We start from the raw sequence: 20,020 nt of genomic DNA on the forward strand, positions 1-20,020 counted from the left end.
TGTTGCGGTTTACCTATTTCCTGGCAGGTATGACCAATTCTACAGAATCGACTACATTCTTTGCTGTCCTGGCTAGGAAGAATGCCTGTTGACTGATGCCTGGGTTTTCCAAATTTCCACAAGTCCTGCCATTGGTATCTCGTGCTACCCGTAGTATTTCCCTACAATGTTTGGGATATCTGATGAACAAACATCCACTCCTCATCCACAGGTCTATGAGGATGTCTCCACTTCCTCCTCAGAACTCCGTTCTTAATGTAATAACAGTTTGGAACCATTTCAGCCTCAACTTCCATGAGACCTAAATGTGCTAATCTCTATAACTCTGGTTCTGCCTCCTGGGCCTCAGTTAATGAAGTCCTAGCAAACACTTCCTCACAATTATCCTCATTCTCAAGGATAGTTTTGGCTGCTCTACCATCTGATTGTCGTGTGACTTTAATCTCTGGCGATGAACTTTGTTTAGCCATTGGCCAGGTCACCACACACGACGGAGAAATATCTGGAAACTGTTCCCGTAACTGTTTTGTCTCCTTATCTTCCCTCAGACACTCTGTAATCATGGATGAAGCTACAACCTTCACAACTGCCAAATAATTCCCCAAAAGTAAGTCTACTCTGTCTACAGGTAACTTCTTAACCACTCTGACAACTACAGGACCTGATAATAAATCACATTCCAATTGTACTTTATACAATGGAACTGGGATATAATCTCCACTTATCCCATTCACCAACACCGTGGGCGGGATTCTCCCTCCGACCGCACCAGAAATCTGCTGCGGCGGGCCCCCGGGATTCTTCGTCTCGCCAGCCGGCCAATGGGGTTTCCCATTGTGGGCAGCCTCATGCCATCGGGAATTCCCCGGGCTGCCGGTGAAACGGAGAATCCCGACAGCGGAGAATCCAGCCCCTTAGCTTTCATTGAACTCTCCAGAGGAAAAACCAAATCCCTCTCCAGTAAGAGAGTTTGTGTAGGATCTGTGACCCTTGAAATAATTTTGGGTTTGGCTCCATCATTTGATGAAAATGGGATGATCTTCCTCTCAGATCAAAGCCCTGCATATCTCTCACCTACCTCACTCACCACACCTGCTTCCACAGCAGAGTTGACCTCGGGTCTCCTCATTCCACTTAGGGCAACTGTCTGCTCTGCAGTATTCTCCACTTTTGATGCCTTTTCCGAATCCTCCTTATGAATCTCAACAAGTCCCATGGGCTTTCCTTGCAACTTCCAACAGGCTGTACGAATGCTTCCCACTTTATTGGGATGGTAACACTGAGACCTTTGAGTCTCACCTCCATGCTCAGTACCTTCCTTCCTAGTCTGAGGAGACGACCTCCGAGCATTCCCAGCTATCTATTCCTTACCTTGGCTACCTCTCTTCCTTTCACTCTCCCACTTCCTGTCATTAACAAAATAATGGGGGTGACGGAACAAAGATTTAAATTTACGGATCAGCTCATAATGGTCAGCCATTATTGCTGCTTGTCTAGCGGTCATCCCCCTTTGGTCTTCAACGTGGATTCTTATCACAGAAGGTATTGAATTCTTAAATTCTTCTGGGAAAATTATTTTTCTCAGAGCACCATTGCTGGTTTCAACGCCCATGCTCATAACCACTGATTAAAATTGTCCTTTCAAATTCAGTATAAGTCTGTCCTGGTTGTTTCCTTAAATTCCAAAACGTTTGCCTCATTGGCTCCAAAACTAATTGATATACATCCAGAATAGTCTTTTACCTTGTCGTAACCCTTAGACAACCCCTCTGACAGGAAAGTATAAACTTCCTGCACTTGCCCCGTCAGTTTAGTTTGCATGCTCTCTCTTCCTTCGTCCACTCTATTTGAGTTGCTATTTTCTCAAATGCCATGAAGAATGTTTCTACATCTTTCCCCTCAAATCTTGGGAGGGCTTATATAAATTTAAACAGATCCCCACTAGGATTTGGACTGGGAAGGGTTATTCCTCCTCCTTTAATTTCCTTACTTCTGCCTTTAACTCCAACCATGATTCTCTCTCTCTTCTCCCTCCCTCTTTTGTCCTCTCATTCTCTTCTCCCTCTCTCTCTCTCTTTTCTTCCCTTTCCCACATCTCCATGTGGGAAAATTATGTCACAACACCCTGTGCTGGTGCGCGGTCAATTCCAGCCCCACTTGACCCGGAGTTGCAATACAAGTGAAATTAGATGTCATTTTAAAATACCGGAGGTTCTTGGCTGAATCTGCAGTCACCAAGTTTGTAACTTTAACACAGATAACCTTTTATTAAGTACAGTATTATAACTTAACTGTCAGAAAAATATAACTGACGATCTAATACCTCTTTCCCCTTTCTGCACTACCCTTTCTTCTTTTTTTATAAAAACATTTTATTGAGGTATTTGTGATTTTGTAACAATAACAGAAGAAACAGTGTACATACAAATATAAACATAGTGCAAAGACCGTCTTCCTCCCTCACAGGTCCCACCTTGCACACAAATGTAAATTTATCCCCCCCCCCCCCTCTCTGTCTGCTGACAGTTAATTTTTTCTAAAGAAGTCGACGAACGGCTGCCACCTCCGGACGATGCCTGACATTGACCCTCTCACGGCGAACTTGATTTTCTCCAGACAGAGAAAGCTAGCCATGTCAGTGAGCCAGGTCTCTGACTTTGGGGGCTTCGAGTCCCTCCAAGTTAATAGTATCCGTCTCCGGGCTACCAGGGAGGCAAAGGTCAGAACGTCTGCCTCGTTCTCCTCCTGGATTCCCGGATCTCCCGACACTAAGGAAATTGCCACCTCTGGACTTGGTGCCACCCTTGTTTTTAACACCTTGGACATTACATCCGCAAACTCCTGCCAGAATCCCCTATGCTTTGGGCATGTCCAGAACATATGGACATGGTTTGTTGGTCCTCCCGCATACCTTGCACACCTGTCTTCTATCTCAAAGGAACTTCTCATCCGGGCCAATGTCATGTGTGCCTGGTGAACGACCTTAAATTGTATCAGGCTGAGCCTGGCACATGATGTGGACGAGTTGACTCTACTTAACGCATCCGCCCAGAGATCGTCCTCTATCTCTCCTCCTAACTCCTCTTCCCATTTGTGTTTCAACTCCTCAGTCTGCGTTTCCTTTGACCCCATGATGTCTTTATAGATGTCCCAAACCTTCACCTCTCCCACCCAGATTCTGGAAACTACCCTGTCCTGTATCCCCCTTGGTGGTAGGAGCGGGAAGGTTGAGACCTGCCTGCGTAGGAAGTCTCGCGTCTGCAGGTACCTAAACTCATTCCCTCCCGTCAATTCAAATTTCTTCTCTACCTCCCTCAGGTTGGGAAAGCTCCTGTTGTGAACAGATCTCCCACCCTCTCGATCCCTGCTCTTTGATAAACTCCGAAACCCTCCATCCAGCCTCCCCGGGACAATCCGATGGTTATTGCAGATTGGAGTCCAGACCGATGCTCCCTCTGCTCCCACATGTTTCCTCCATTGCCCCCCAGACTCTCAGGGCCGCCACCACCACGGGGCTGGTGCAGTACTGTGCTGGCGGGAACGGCAGAGGTGCCGTTACCAATGCCCCCAAACCTGTGCCCTTACATGATGCTGCCTCTACTCCCCAGTCAATGTTAACTGGTTGTTGAATTGATCCAGCATTTCATCTCGAGGCTCTGGTCCCTCAAATATCCTGTTCCAAATTAATTCTGCGATGTGTTGCTTGTATTTCCGCTGGCAATATCGCTTGTTCTCTCTACCCATTTTCCACCAATTATATCTGTCACTATGTGTTTATTGTTAAAATATGGTAAAAAAAAACGAATAAAAAGATGTTTTTTAAATCTTCTGTGAATATATTCAGTGAACCCCCCCACCACCATCCACCCCGGCCTCCACTGATCCCTGTGGAAGAGAAATCCAGAGACTTACAACCCTCTGAGGGAAGAGATGACTGGATTATATAACGTAGCTACAGTACGGTAGCAGCATGGTAGCACAGGTGGATAGCACTGTGGCTTCACAGCGCCAGGGTCCTAGGTTTGATTCCCCGCTGGGTCACTGTCTGTGCGGAGTCTGCATGTTCTCCCTGTGTCTGCGTGGGTTTCCTCTGGGTGTTCCGGTTTCCTCCCACAGTCCAAAGACCTTACCTTGTGTTGCCCTATTGTGTATTTTCTTTTATTCCCTTTTCTTCCCACGTACTTCATGATCTGTTGAGTTGCTCGCAGAAAAATACTTTTCACTGTACCTCGGTACATGTGACAATACACAAATCCAATCCAATCTAAGATGTGCAGGTTAGGTGGATTGGCCATGATAAATTGCCCTTTCGTGACCAAAAAGATTTGGTGGGTTATTGGGTTACGGGGATAGGGTGGAAGTGAGGACTTAAGTCGGTCTGTGCAGAATTGATGGGCTGAATGGCCTCCTTCTGCACTATATGTTCCATGTTCTATGTTTTACAATATTACACAACTAGAAATAATAATAAATATACTTTATTACTGAACCATCAATAACATATCTAATCGGTACCAGATAACTCTAGACATATCTCTGTCCTATATTAATTTCCTGCCCCTTCTGTGGAAACCAGCCCTTTAATTGTGAACATTTGGAAAGAGATATGTCTGGAGTTATATGGTACCGATTTAGCCAGACAAATAAATGTCAAGCTGAGGGAGCAAAGGATGTCAATGTCTTTAAAAGAGGAAGGAATTCACCTGAGGAAGGAACAGTGCTCCGAAAGGTAGTGTTTAAAACAAACCTGTTGTACTTTAACCTGGTGTTATAAGACTTCTTACTGTGCTCATCCCAGTCCAATGCCGGCATCTCCACATGTCTTTAAATGTCTTTAATGCTCGCATTCCTAGCATTGTTTGGCATCTTTGAATTTGTCTATATATGTGTTTCTGGAACAGACCTCTTCATTCACCTGAGGAAGGAGCAGCGCTCCGAAAGCTAGTGACATCGAAACAAACCTGTTGGACTTTAACCTGGTGTTGTAAGACTTCGTACTTTAAAAGAGAGAGAGAGACCTGGGCCAAGCTTTCCAGAGTCTGCACCCTCCCTGGATTCACTTCCTTTCCCTTCAGTTGCTGCAAGTGACCAATTGAAGGTGAGAATGAGAAAATAAATGGAAAGGGGGAGAAAAGAGTTTTACTCCCAGATGTTGGAGACAGGAGGAGGTTTCAGTCTGTGTGAAGCTCTATTTGCATTCACACATAGCCCGCACTTGATTGGCTGGAAAAGCAGAGCCTTTCAGCAGGATTGTCGGGGACGGGGCCAATGTGCAGTTTGGACATGCGCAGTTCCGGGCCGGGGGAGGGGAAGATCAGCGAACGGCTTCCGGGCCCGTCACTGGCTGCTCAGCAAAGCTGCTGCTCCTTTGTCTTTGAAACCTCCTCCTGTCTCCAACATCTGTGAGTAAAACACTTTCTTTTCTCCCCCTTTCCATTTCTTATTCTGACCTTCAATTGGTGACTTGTTTAAATCCTGATGAGATGTTTCCCAGGCTGCTGTGGGAGGCAAGAGAGGAGATTGCAGAGGCTCTGAGAATAATTTTCAAATCTTCTCTGGTCACAGGAGCGGTGCCAGAGGATTGGAGACAGATAATGTGGTGCCATTATTCACAAAGGGAAGTAGGGAAAAAACATGTAATTACAGACCAGTGAGCTTAACTTCAGTGGTGGAGAAACTGTTGGAAACAATTCCGAGGGCCAGAATTCATCTCCACTTGGGGAGGTAAGGATTAAAGAAGGATAGTCAGCATGGTTTTGTCAGGGGGAGATCGTGTTCATAGAATTATAGAATTTACAGTGCAGAAGGAGGCCATTCGGCCCATCGAGTCTGCACCGGCTCTTGGAAAGAGTACCCTACCCAAGGTCCACACCTCCACCCTATCCCCATAACCCAGTAACCCCACCCAACACTAAGGGCAATTTTAGACACTATGGGCAATTTATCTTGGCCAATCCACCGAACCCGCACATCTTTGGACTGTGGGAGGAAACCGGAGCACCCGGAGGAAACCCACGCACACACAGGGAGAATGTGCAGACTCCGCACAGTAGAATTTACAGAGCAGAAGGAGGCCATTCAGCCCATCGAGTCTGTGCCAGCTATTGGAAAGATCACCCTACCTAAGCCCACATCTCCACCCTATCCCAGTAACCCCACCTAACCCTTTTCGGACATGAGGGGCATAGCCATAGCAAAGCCAATCCACCTAACCTGCACATCTTTGAACTGTGGGAGGAAACCGGAGCACCTGGAGGAAACTCATGCAGGCACGGGAAGAACGTGCAAACTGCGCACAGACTGTGAGCAAAGCCGGAATCGAACCTGGGACCCTGGAGCTGTGAAGCAACTGTGCTAACCACTGTGCTACCGTGCTGTAGATGTGGTCTACATGGACTTCAGTGAGGCTTCAGTCTGTCATGGGAGACTGGTCAAGAAGGTAAGAGCCCAATTGATCCAGGGCAATTTGGCAAATTGGATCCAAAATTGGTTTTGTGGCAGGAGGCAGAGGGTGATCATCGAAGGTTGTCTTTGTGACTGAAACCCCGTGTCCAGTGTGTTCCGATAGGATTGCTGCTGGGCCCTTTGCTGTTTGTCGTGTACATTAATGATGTAGACGTGAATGTAGGTGGCAAGAGCGTATGCAGATGACAAAACATTGGTGGAGTGGTAAATAGGAGGAAAGCCTTGTATTACAGGACGCTATAGATGGTCTTGTTAGATGGTCAGAACAGTGGCAAATGATTTTAACCCTGCAAAGTGTGAGGTAATGCATTTTGAGAGGACTAACCAGGCAAGGGAATATACAATGAATGGTAGGATCCTAGGAAGCATAGAGGACCAGAGGGACCTTGGTGTGCATGTCCATAGATCCCTGAAGTCAGAAAGACACGGAGATAAGGTGGATAATAAGGGATATGGGATACTTGCTTTTATCAGCTGAGGTATTGAATATAGGAGCAGGGTGGTTATGATGGAGCTGTATAAAATGCGCATTAGGCTACAGCTGCAGTACTGTGCAGTTATGGTTGCTACTCTAGAGGAAGGATATGATTAGACTAGAAAGGGTGCAGAGGAGATTCACCAGGATGTTGCCTGGACGTTTCAGCTGTGAAGAAAGGCTGGTTAGGAGTTGTTCCCCTTACAGCTGAGGAAGCTGAGGGGTAAGTGATTGAGGTCGACAAATTTATAAAAGACATTGCAAGAGCAGATTGGAAGAAACCTTTCCCCTTAGTAGACATGTCGATAAACAGCGGGCATAAATTTAAGATGAGGGGCAGGAGATTTAGAGGGTATTTGAAGAAAAACATTTTCACCAGAGGATGGTGGGATATGGAACTCACTGCCTGAATTGTGGTAAAGGTGGGAAACCTCACAACATTGAAGAAGCATTTTGATGAGCACTTGATAGGTCAAAGCACACAAGGCTACGGACCAAGTGCTGGAAAATGGGATGAGAATAGATAGATGCCTGATAACCAGTACAGACGGGATGGGCCGAAGGGCCTCTTGCTCTGCTGTGAAACGCTCTGATTCTATGAGGACAGCGATATATCTTGTGTTGTTACATTGCACAGATTAGATACATTATTGGTGGCGTTGGAATAAAGTACATTGATTATTCCAGTCTTGTAACGTAGAACTGTCGCTACGTTATATATTTCCAGTCGGATATATTACAGAACATCAGGAGTCCAATGGACATTTCGAGTTGATGCTGACTCTCTGTTGAGCATTTCTGTCAGTCTCGAGTCTGTCCCATTTTGTAACCCTGCAGCACCCATCCAATTTCATTTAGAAATTATTTTTTAAAAATTATTTTTATTAAGGTTTTTATCGAAACAAAATTTTTACATAACCATTAACAACATTTAACAAAAGAAGGTGCACGTTAACATTATACAAAAAAAAAGAATATACAGCAAGCAAACATTTCCCCACCTAACCGAACCCCCCCCCCCCCCCCCCCCCTCCCAGATTGCTGCTGCTGACATTTTAACGCTCTCCTAGAAAGTCGAGGAATGCCGCCACCTCTGAGAGAACCCCATCATGGACCCTCTCAAGACAAATTTATTTTCTCAAGACTGAGAAACCCAGCTCTGTCACTAACCCAGGTCTCCACAATCGGGGCTTTCTAGTCTCCACATTAACAAGATCCGTCTCCGGGCTACCAGGGAGGCAAAGGCCAAAACCGCGGCCTCTTTGGCTTCCTGAACTCCCGGATCGTCTGACACACCAAAGATCGCGATCCCTGGACTCGGCACCACCCGCGTGTTTAGGATCTTGGACATTGCCTTAGCGAAACCCTGCCAGAATCCTTTGAGAGCCGGACATACCCAGAACATATGGACATGCTCGCTGCCGTCATGTGTGCCTGATGGACCACCTTAAACTGAATTAAGCCAAGCCTGGCACATGATGAAGAGGAATTAACCCTGCTTCGGGCATCAGCCCACAGGCCCGCATCCAGCTCCCCACCTAGCTCCTCCTCCCACTTGCCCTTAAGTTCCACCCTGGGGCTTCCTCCGCCTCCTGTTGTTCTTGGTAGATGTCCAAGAAAGGCTGGTTAGCCTACCCAGGTGCCAGACACCACCCTTACCCAGGTGCCAGAGACCACCCTATTGTGTATCCTATGTGGGGGTAGCAACGGAAATGCCGCCACCTTTTTTTCGAAAGGAGCGGACCTGAAGGTATCTGAAGGCATTTCCAGGGGGCAGATTAAATTTCTCCTCCAGCGCCTTCAAGCTGGGAAAAGTCCCATCTATGAACAGGCCCCCCATCCTTTTAAAACCTGCCCTATGCCAGCTTTGAACCCCTCCGTCTATCTTGCCTGGAACAAATCTGTGATTGTTGCATATCGGGGTCCAAACTGAGGCTCCTTCCACCTTCCTGTGCCTTCTGCACTGACCCCCAGATCCTCAGTGCTGCCGCCACCACCGGACTTGAGGAGTAGTGTGCCGGCGAGAACCAGTGCCCCTAAGCTGGTGCCTTTGCATGACGCCGCCTCTAACCGCTCCCACGCCGACCCCTCCCCAATACCCATTTCCTAATCATGGCTATATTAGCCGCTCAGTAGCAGCTGCAAAAATTCGGCAGCCCCCCCCCCCCCCCCCCCCCCCCCCCCCCCCGACTTCGCGCTAGAAACCGTCTCTTTACTTGCGGGGTCCTATTTGCCCAGACAAATCCCGAGATCTTGTTCACCCGCTTAAAGAAGGTCTTCGGGATGAAGATGGGAAGGCACTGGAAGACAAACAAAAATCTGGGGAGGACCGTCATCTTAACGGTCTGCACCTTCCCCGCTAGAGAAAGCGGGAGCATGTCCCACCTTTTAAAGTCCCCTCCATCCAGGGGATGGTTTAGCACACTGGGTTAAATCGCTGGCTTTTAAAGCAGACCAAGCAGGCCAGCAGCACGGTTCAATTCCCGTACCAGCCTCCCCGAACAGGAGCCGGAATGTGGTGACTAGGGGCTTTTCACAGTAACTTCATTGAAGCCTACTTGTGACAATAAGTGATTTTCATTTCATTTTTTCATTTCATCTGCTCTACCAGCCCGGATAAGTTAAGCTTGTGCAGGGCATCCCAGTTTCGAGCCACCTGTATACCTAGGTACAGAAAGGTCTTCTCTACCATCTTAAGTGAAAGTGCTTCAGTATCTGCATGACCTCCCCCATCCCCTCTAGTGGGTCCGAAATATAAAGGAGCAGATCATCCGCGTAGAACGAGACCCGATGCTCTTCTTCCCCCCCACCCCCCCAAACCAACCCCTGCCAGTTCTTTGGAGCTCTCAGCGCTATGGCCAACGGCTCTATTGCAAGGGCAAATAGTAACGGGGAGAGGAAGCACCCCTGCCTCGTCCCTCGGTGAAGCCTAAAATACTCCGACCTCACCCAGTTCATGCACACACTTGCTACGGGGGCCTGATAAAGTATTTGACCCACCCTATAAATCCCTCCCCGAATCCAAACCTTCTTAGCGTTTCCCATAGGTACTCCCATTCCACCCGGTCAAAGGCTTTCTCTGCATCCATCGCAGCCGCTACTTCTGCCTCCCCTCCTTCTGAGCGCATCATAATAATGTTTAGGAGCCTCCGTACATTGGTGTTCAGTTGCCTGCCCTTCACGAAGCTTGTCTGATCCTCCCCTATCACCCCTGGGACACAGTCCTCTATTCTAATCAATCTTGGCCAGCAATTTGGCATCTGCGTTCAAAAGCGATATCGGTCTGTTGGGCCCACATTGTAGCAGATCTTTCTCCCGTTTGAGAATGAGTGAGATCGAGGCCTGTGACATTGTTGGGTGGAGGGTTCCTCTCTAGCCTTGTTAAAGGTCCTTAGCAGGAGTGGACTCAACAGTTCCGAAAATTTCTTGCAGAATTCTACAGGATAGCCGTCCGGCCCTGGGGCCTTGCCCGACTGCATACTCTAGGTTCTTAACAATCTCCTCCAACTCTATCGGGGCCCCAGTCCCGCCGTCAGATCCTCTTCCACCTTTGGAAACCGCAATTGGTCCATGAATTACTTCACCCCTTCCCCTCCCGCCGGGGGTTCTGACTCGTACAGTTTACAATAAAACTCCTTAAAGACTTTGTTCACCTCCTCTGGATCCAAGACCATGTTACCTTCCTTATCCTGAACTCCCCCAATTTCCCTGGCCGCCTCTCTCCTACGAAGTTGGTGCGCCGGCATTCTACTCGCTTTCTCCCCATACTCATAGACTGCCCCTTTTACCTTCCTCGGCTGTGCTGCCGCTTTCCCTGTGGTCAGCAGATCAAACTCCGCCTGCAGTCTCCGGCGCTCCTTCAGTAGCCCCGTCTCGGGGTCTCCGCGTAACTCCTGACTACTCTGAGTATCTCCTCCACTAGCCTCTCTCTCTCTCTCCGCTCTTTCTTTCTTCTCCCTATGGGATCTGACAGAGATTAACTCCCCTCTGATAACTGCTTTCAGAGCCTCCAAAACCGTAGCTGCTGTTACCTCTCTCATATCGTTTGTTCCAAGTAGTTTTGGATGTTCCTATTTATCCGCCCACAAATTTGTCCGCTAACAGTCCCACATCTAGTCTCCAGAGTGGGTGCTGCCCTCTCACTTCACCAAGTCGCAAGTCCACCCAGTGCGGAGCATGGTCAGAGACTGCAATGGCCGAGTACTCCACCCCTGGGATCAACGCCCTGCTCACAACAAAAAAATCTATACGAGAATAAACTTTGTGAACGTGGGAGAAAAAAAGAGAACTCCTTCGCCCTCGGCCGAGCAAATCTCCATGGGTCTACGTCCCCACCCCCCCATTTTTCCATAAAACCCCTCAGTTCCTTAGCCGCTGCCGGTCACTTTCCTGACCTGGACTTTGACCGGTCCAATACAGGGTCAATGACTGTGTTAAAGTCACGCCCCATGATCAAATTATGTGACTCGAAGTCCAGGATTTTACCCAGCATGCATCTCATGAATTCCACGTCATCCCAGTTCGGGGCGTAGACGTTCACGAACACCACCCGGGCCCCCTGAAGCTTTCCACTCACCATTATGTACCTGCCCCCCTTGTCCGCCACAATACTCACAGCCACGAATGCCACCCGTTTACTAACCAGAATTGCCACCCCCCTGGTCTTCGAGTCCAGCCCCGAATGGAACACCTGGCCCACCCATCCCCTCCTTAACCTCGTTTGGTCAGCGAGTTTTAAATGCGTCTCCTGTAGTATGGCCACGTCTGCCTTTAACCCCATTAAGTGCGAGAACACGCGAGCCCTTTTGTCTGGCCCATTCAGACCCCTCACATTCCACGTGATCAGCCTGGATGGGGGTTAACCCCCCTCCCCTGCCGACTAACCATCCCCCTTTTACAGCCAGCCACGAGCCCGCGCCCCCCGCTTACTCGAGCCCTCCCATTGGAGGCCGCCCCCCCCCCGACTCTCCAGCTGTTCCCCAAAGTTGGCTCCTCTTCTGTCAGCAAAGCAACATCCCCCCCCCTCAGCAGCCCCACGATCCCAATCCCTCAAGTCAAGCACCAGCTTAACACTAATTCTCCCCCCATTACGCTTCCATGAGTCAGCTGACCCATGCTGACCCCGGATGCTCCCGCTTCTGTCTCCAATCATCCTGTTGTCAAGTTAATCGGGCCCCTCTCTTCCCATGGAAAGCCTCAATTTAACTGCCTTTACAGCCCCCAACACGAAACAAACCCCAGAGGTTAACCCAGCCCCATAAAAGAAACAGCTCCAGATGCCTGAAGAGCAGCCCTAAGTATAGGGCCCCTCTCCCCCCTCTGTGGCTGCGCTCCGCAAATGCAGAGAGCATGGCCAGAGAAACAGGCAACAAAAAGGGAAACAACATAACATATCTCCCTCCAGCCACCTCCCCAGCCCCCTCAAACATTTAACATTACCCACAATCTTATGTTAGGACAATATCATGTTACACATCCCCAAAAGAGCGTTTCATCAAAGTGTAGCTGTCCTTTACCTTGAGTTGAACTTCTCCACGCCTCGTCCGGTGTATTGAAGTAGTGATGCCGGTCTTGATACGTGACCCAAAGCCTCGCCGGATGCAGCAGCCCGAACTTCACCCTTTTGTTGTGGAGGGCCGTCTTAGCACGGTTCAATCCAGCGCGCCTCTTGGCCAGTTCTGCTCCCAGGTCCTGGTATATGTGAATTACACTGTTCTCCCACTTGCTGCTCCGCTCCTTACCAGCCCATCGCAAGACACGTTCCTTGTCTGAGAAGCGGTGAAATTGCACCACCATAGCCCTCGACGGTTCGTTAGTCTTGGGCTTCCTTGCGAGGACTCTGTGCGCCCCATCCAGTTCCAGAGGCTGAGGGAATGCCCCCATCCCCAACAGAGTCCCCAGCAGCGTGATCACAAATGCACTCGCGTCCGACCCCTCTGCACCCTTGGGAAGACCCAAAATTTGCAGGTTTTGTCTCCTGGACCTGTTTTCAAGGTCTTCCAATCTCTCCTGCCATCTCTTATGCAAGGCATCATGCGCCTCCACCCTGACGGCCAAAGCAAGTATCTCCTCCTCGTTATCAGAGACCTTTTTCTCGATCTCCTTAATCGCCTTTTCCTGCATCTTCTGGGTCTGAACCATCTTCTCCATTGAGGCCTTCATCGGGGCCAGAATCTCCATTTTTAATTCTGCAAAGCAGCTTCTGAGGAAGTCCTGCTGTTCCCGCGACCACTGGGCCCACGCTGCCTGACCCGAGCCGGCCGCCATTTTGTGCTCCTGCGCCCGTTCCACCCGCTTCTCCGCACTCGCTTGCTTGGCAGCCCTACTTCTGGTCCCCTCCATACACCGATGTGGGGAACCTTTCCAGCGTTGCTTGCCCCGTCGAATTTCACTGAGGGAGAGCCGCTAAAGCTCCTAAAAAGGGCCCGTAAGTCCGTTTGCGGCAGGAGCTGCCGTATTCGCGACCTACGCTCCCATGGCTGCCACCGGAAGTCTCGAGTTTAGATTTGTTGATCAGCATCAATCAGCACCACCATGAGAATTGGGAAGGGAAGGAAGTGAATGCAGTCTTTATATTATACATATTTTTAGTCCAGTGACATAGTCTCTCTGGCAGCCTACATGAAGATTTTCAGGTCCCTGTGTCCAGGACAGGAAGCAGTGAGCTTGGATTTGTCAATCAGCCTGAATCGGCACCTTCAGGAGAATTAGGAGGGGGAATATTAGACACAGCAGAGTGAGAGTGGAGGGAGAGTGTGTGGGATGGAGATTTACAGCTTTTGGGGAATGAGAGGGGAAAAAATGTTCTCCAGAAACTACAATTGTCTGTTCTGAATTTCTATCCTGTGCTGACCGTGATTTCTTTTGTAAACTCCTTTTACAGGATGTTAAAAGGTGAGAATTTACAGACAGGAATCTCAAATCATTGATTGTCCAACCTGGAGAGACACAAGGACACCCACATCATGGAGAAACAGTGGAAATGTGGGGACTGTGGACAGGGATTCAGAGCCCCATCTGAGCTGGAAACTCATCAACGGAGTCACACTGGGGAGAGGCCGTTCACCTGCTCTGTGTGTGGGAAGGGATTCAGTGATTCATCCAACCTGCTGGCACACCAGCGAGTTCACACAGGGGAGAGGCCATTCACTTGCTCTGACTGTGGGGTGGGATTCAGTCGTTCATCCCAACTGCTGACACATCAGACAGTTCACACTGGGGAGAGGCCATTCACCTGCTCGGAGTGTGGAAAGGGATTCACTCGGTTATGCAACCTGCTGAGACACAATATCACTCATACCCAGGAGAGACCCTTTAAATGCTCTGACTGCGGGAGCGGCTTCAAAAGCTCTCAGGACCTGATGACTCACCAGCGCGTTCACACTGAGGAGAGACCGTTCAGCTGCTCTGAATGCACAAAGAGGTTTAGAAAGTCATCTGCACTGCGGAGACACCAGCTGGTTCACACTGGGGAGAGGCCATTCACCTGCTCTGACTGTGGGATGGGATTCTTTCGGTCAACCCACCTGCAGATACACCAGCGAGTTCACACTGGGGAGAGGCCGTTCATCTGCTCTCAGTGTGGGAAGAGATTTACTCAGTTAATCAATCTGCAGACACACCAGCGAGTTCACACTGGGGAGAGGCCATTCACCTGCTCGGAGTGTGAGAAGGAATTCACTCAGTTATCCAGCCTGCAGAGACACCAGCGAGTTCACACAGGGGAGAGGCCCTTTACCTGCTCGGTGTGTGGGAAGGGATTCACTCGGTCCACATCCCTGCTGATACACCAGCAGGTTCACAAGTGATAACAGGGGTTGGATTCTGCTGTTTTTGCTGTTGTTAATCACATCCAGGACTGAACCATGTTCATTCTGACACTTGTTGAAGTGAGAGGGTCGGAGGCTTTCTTTCTGCTGGACTGGCTGGTCTCATGACTTTGCTTCCAGTGTGCTGATACGCTTTGAGCCTGGGAGAGCACATTTCCACTAAAATGATCCACAAAAGGGTTGAGGAACATTTAAAAAAAAAAAAAAAAATCTTTATTGTCACAAGTTAATTGTCACAATTAACACTGCACTGAAGTTACTGTGAGATTTTAACTGGGATAGAAAATAGTGTTTTTCCTCCACTACAGGTAGATCAAAAATAAATCCCGGTCTTTACAGAGATCCTAACAGGTGATTCAGAGCCACAAGTTTCAACTTCCCATTTGAGCCTCCAGCACCTTTCTGTCTCTCAATTCTCGTGTCAATGTCAGCCAGGCAACGGAGCTGAGGGCTGAAGTTAGCTGTGAATACCCTGTTGGGAATCTGCCATGGACATCACACAAACAGAGAGACAGCTAGGTTCTGGAGGACTGACTGGGAAACGGGCCTCCAACTAATCGGGGGGTGATGGTGCTGGAATAGGAGCTGGAATCAGTAGAAAGAAGAACCGTTGTTTCTGGTTGAGCTTTGTGTGAGCTGTCTGACCATGATGATATATAAATAGCTAACCAGGTAATATGCTCTGATGAGGGTTTAGAAACAGACCCTGGGTAGACGAGTTCACTGAAGCTGTGGGTTTGTCAGCTGTACAGTGAAACTAGGCGTCCAACAGCCACGGAAACCTCTGATATTGTACACTGGGTTTAACCCTGTTCTGTATTAAACAGACCTATCTGATACTGGAGGTGATATAGTTAATCTGACCCTTTATTCATTAAATTCTAGCAATTAATAACATTGATTCAAGTACAATGTTTGCTCTGTTAATCTGTGAATAAAGTGGTGTCAGTTCATGCAGATCTATGTCTGGACTCAATTTCATTACTTATTTTTGTTACTGACTGGGTTCTCTCTCACCCAGTTTCAGTACACTGACTGGGTTCTCTCTCAGTTTCTGTCAGTACACTGACTGGGGTCTCTCTCTCTCACTGTTTCTCTCAGTACACTGACTGGGGTCTCTCTCTCTCACAGTTTCTCTCAGTACACTGACTGGGGTCTCTCTCTCTCACAGTTTCTCTCAGTACACTGACTGGGTTCTCTCTCTCTCACAGTTTCTCTCAGTACACTGACTGGATTCTCTCTCTCTCACAGTTTCTCTCAGTACACTGACTGGGTTCTCTCTCTCTCACAGTTTCTCTCAGTACACTGACTGGGTTCTCTCTCTCTCACAGTTTCTCTCAGTACACTGACTGGGTTCTCTCTCTCTCACAGTTTCTCTCAGTACAAAGAACAAAGAAATGTACAGCACAGGAACAGGCCCTTCGGCCCTCCAAGCCCGTGCCGACCATACTGCCCGACTAAACTACAATCTTCTACACTTCCTGGGTCCGTATCCTTCTATTCCCATCCTATTCATATATTTGTCAAGATGCCCCTTGAATGTCCCTATTGTCCCTGCTTCCACTACCTCCTCCGGTAGTGAGTTCCAGGCACCCACTACCCTCTGCGTAAAAAAACTTGCCTCGTACATCTACTCTAAACCTTGCCCCTCTCACCTGAAACCTATGCCCCCTAGTAATTGACCCCTCTACCCTGGGGAAAAGCCTCTGACTATCCACTCTGTCTATGCCCCTCATAATTTTGTATACCTCTATCAGGTCGCCCCTCAACCTCCTTCGTTCCAGTGAGAACAAACCGAGTTTATTCAATCGCTCCTCATAGCTTATGTCCTCCATACCAGGCAACATTCTGGTAAATCTCTTCTGCACCCTCTCTAAAGCCTCCACATCCTTCTGGTAGTGTGGCGACCAGAATTGAACACTATACTCCAAGTGTGGCCTAACTAAGGTTCTATACAGCTGCAACATGACTTGCCAATGCTTATACTCAATGCCCCGGCCAATGAAGGCAAGCATGCCGTATGCCTTCTTGACTACCTTCTCCACCTGTGTTGCCCCTTTCAATGACCTGTGGACCTGTACTCCTAGATCTCTTTGACTTTCAATACTCTTGAGGGTTCTACCATTCACTGTATATTCCCTACCTGCATTAGCCCTTCCAAAATGCATTACCTCACATTTGTCCGGATTAAACTCCATCTGCCATCTCTCCGCCCAAGTCTCCAGACAATCTAAATCCTGCTGTATCCTCAGACAGTCCTCATCGCTATCCGCAATTCCACCAACCTTTGTGTCGTCTGCAAACTTACTAATCAGACCAGTTACATTTTCCTCCAAATCATTTATATATACTACAAAGAGCAAAGGTCCCAGCACTGATCCCTGTGGAACACCACTGGTCACAGCCCTCCAATTAGAAAAGCATCCCTCCATTGCTACCCTCTGCCTTCTATGGCCTAGCCAGTTCTGTATCCACCTTGCCAGTTCACCCCTGATCCCGTGTGACTTCACCTTTTGTACTAGTCTACCATGAGGGACCTTGTCAAAGGCCTTACTGAAGTCCATACAGACAACATCTACTGCCCTACCTGCATCAATCATCTTAGTGACCTCCTCGAAAAACTCTATCAAGTTAGTGAGACACGACCTCCCCTTCACAAAACCGTGCTGCCTCTCACTAATACGTCCATTTGCTTCCAAATGGGAGTAGATCCTGTCTCGAAGAATTCTCTCCAGTAATTTCCCTACCACTGAAGTAAGGCTCACCGGCCTGTAGTTCCCGGGATTATCCTTGCTACCCTTCTTAAACAGAGGAACAACATTGGCTATTCTCCAGTCCTCCGGGACATCCCCTGAAGACAGCGAGGATCCAAAGATTTCTGTCAAGCCTCAGCAATTTCCTCTCCAGCCTCCTTCAGTATTCTGGGGTAGATCCCATCAGGCCCTGGGGACTTATCTACCTTAATATTTTTTAAGACACCCAACACCTCGTCTTTGTGGATCACAATGTGACCCAGGCTATCTACACCCCCTTCTCCAGACTCAACATCTACCAATTCCTTCTCTTTGGTGAATACTGATGCAAAGTATTCATTTAGTACCTCGCCCATTTCCTCTGGCTCCACACATAGATTCCCTTGCCTATACTTCAGTGGGCCAACCCTTTCCCTGGCTACCCTCTTGCTTTTTATGTACGTGTAAAAAGCCTTGGGATTTTCCTTAACCCTATTTGCCAATGACTTTTCATGACCCCTTCTAGCCCTCCTGACTCCTTGCTTAAGTTCCTTCCTACTTTCCTTATATGCCACACAGGCTTCGTCTGTTCCCAACCTTTTAGCCCTGACAAATGCCTCCTTTTACACTGACTGGGGTCTCTCTCTCTCTCACAGTTTCTCTCAGTACACTGACTGGGTTCTCTCTATCTCACAGTTTCTCTCAGTACACTGACTGGGGTCTCTCTCTCTCTCTCACAGTCTCTCTCAGTACATTGACTGGGTTCTCTCTCTCTCGCAGTTTCTCTCAGTACACTGACTGGGTTCTCTCTCTCAGTTTCTCTCAGTACACTGACTGGGGTCTCTCTCTCTCTCACAGTTTCTCTCAGTACACTGACTGGGGTCTCTCACAGTTTCTCTCAGTACACTGACTGGGTTCTCTCTCTCACAGTTTCTCTCAGTACACTGACTGGGGTCTCTCTCTCTCACAGTTTCTCTCAGTACACTGACTGGGTTCTCTCTCACAGTTTCTCTCAGTACACTGACTGGGTTCTCTCTCTCACAGTTTCTCTCAGTACACTGACTGGGTTCTCTCTCTCTCAGTTTCTCTCAGTACACTGACTGGGTTCTCTCTCTCTCACAGTTTCTCTCAGTACACTGACTGGGTTCTCTCTCTCACAGTTTCTCTCAGTACACTGACTGGGTTCTCTCTCTCACAGTTTCTCTCAGTACACTGACTGGGGTCTCTCTCTCACAGTTTCTCTCAGTACACTGACTGGGTTCTCTCTCTCTCACAGTTTCTCTCAGTACACTGACTGGGGTCTCTCTCTCTCACAGTTTCTCTCAGTACACTGACTGGGTTCTCTCTCTCTCGCAGTTTCTCTCAGTACACTGACTGGGTTCTCTCACAGTTTCTCTCAGTACACTGACTTGGGTGTCTCTCTCTCACAGTTTCTCTCAGTACACTGACTGGGTTCTCTCTCTCACAGTTTCTCTCAGTACACTGGGGTCTCTCTCACAGTTTCTGTCAGTACACTGAGTGGGGTCTCTCTCTCTCACAGTTTCTCTCAGTACACTGACTGGGTTCTCTCTCTCTCACAGTTTCTCTCAGTACACTGACTGGGTTCTCTCTCTCGCAGTTTCTCTCAGTACACTGACTGGGGTCTCTCTCTATCACAGTTTCTCTCAGTACACTGACTGGGTTCTCTCTCTCTCACAGTTTCTCTCAGTACACTGACTGGGGTCTGTCTCTCTCTCAGCACACTGACTTGGGTGTCTCTCTCTCACAGTTTCTGTCAGTACACTGAGTGGGGTCTCTCTCTCTCACAGTTTCTCTCAGTACACTGACTGGGTTCTCTCTCTCTCACAGTTTCTCTCAGTACACTGACTGGGTTCTCTCTCTCTCACAGTCTCTCTCAGTACACTGACCGGGTTCTCTCTCTCTCACAGTTTCTCTCAGTACACTGACTGGGTTCTCTCTCTCTCACAGTTTCTCTCAGTACACTGACCGGGTTCTCTCTCTCTCACAGTTTCTCTCAGTACACTGACTGGGTTCTCTCTCTCGCAGTTTCTCTCAGTACACTGACTGGGGTCTCTCTCTCTCACAGTTTCTCTCAGTACACTGACTGGGGTCTGTCTCTCTCTCAGCACACTGACTGGGGTCTCTCTCTCTCACAGTTTCTCTCAGTACACTGACTGGGTTCTCTCTCACAGTTTCTCTCAGTACACTGACTGGGTTCTCTCTCTCTCACAGTTTCTCTCAGTACACTGACTGGGTTCTCTCTCTCTCTCACAGTTTCTCTCAGTACACTGACTGGGTTCTCTCTCTCTCACAGTTTCTCTCAGTACACTGACTGGGTTCTCTCTCTCTCACAGTTTCTCTCAGTACACTGACTGGGTTCTCTCTCTCTCACAGTTTCTCTCAGTACACTGACTGGGTTCTCTCTCTCGCAGTTTCTCTCAGTACACTGACTGGGTTCTCTCTCTCTCACAGTTTCTCTCAGTACACTGACTGGGGTCTCTCTCTCTCACAGTTTCTCT

General features: G+C 48.6%; 1 protein-coding gene and 1 long non-coding RNA gene across 2 annotated transcripts in view; both read left to right on the forward strand.

Annotated features, from left to right (window-relative positions):
- The window catches only part of LOC140418035 (uncharacterized), an 87,326-nt gene that overhangs the window by 5,016 nt on the left and 62,290 nt on the right, over nucleotides 1-20,020 (forward strand). The gene's annotated exons all lie outside the window — the stretch shown is intronic.
- Nucleotides 5,304-15,726, forward strand: LOC140420618 (uncharacterized). Its single transcript, XR_011946478.1, has 2 exons — nucleotides 5,304-5,402; nucleotides 13,824-15,726. It is a non-coding gene; the product is annotated as an uncharacterized lncRNA (long non-coding RNA).

This window comes from Scyliorhinus torazame, chromosome 5 (assembly GCF_047496885.1).
Source record: "Scyliorhinus torazame isolate Kashiwa2021f chromosome 5, sScyTor2.1, whole genome shotgun sequence".
NCBI lineage: Eukaryota > Metazoa > Chordata > Chondrichthyes > Carcharhiniformes > Scyliorhinidae > Scyliorhinus > Scyliorhinus torazame.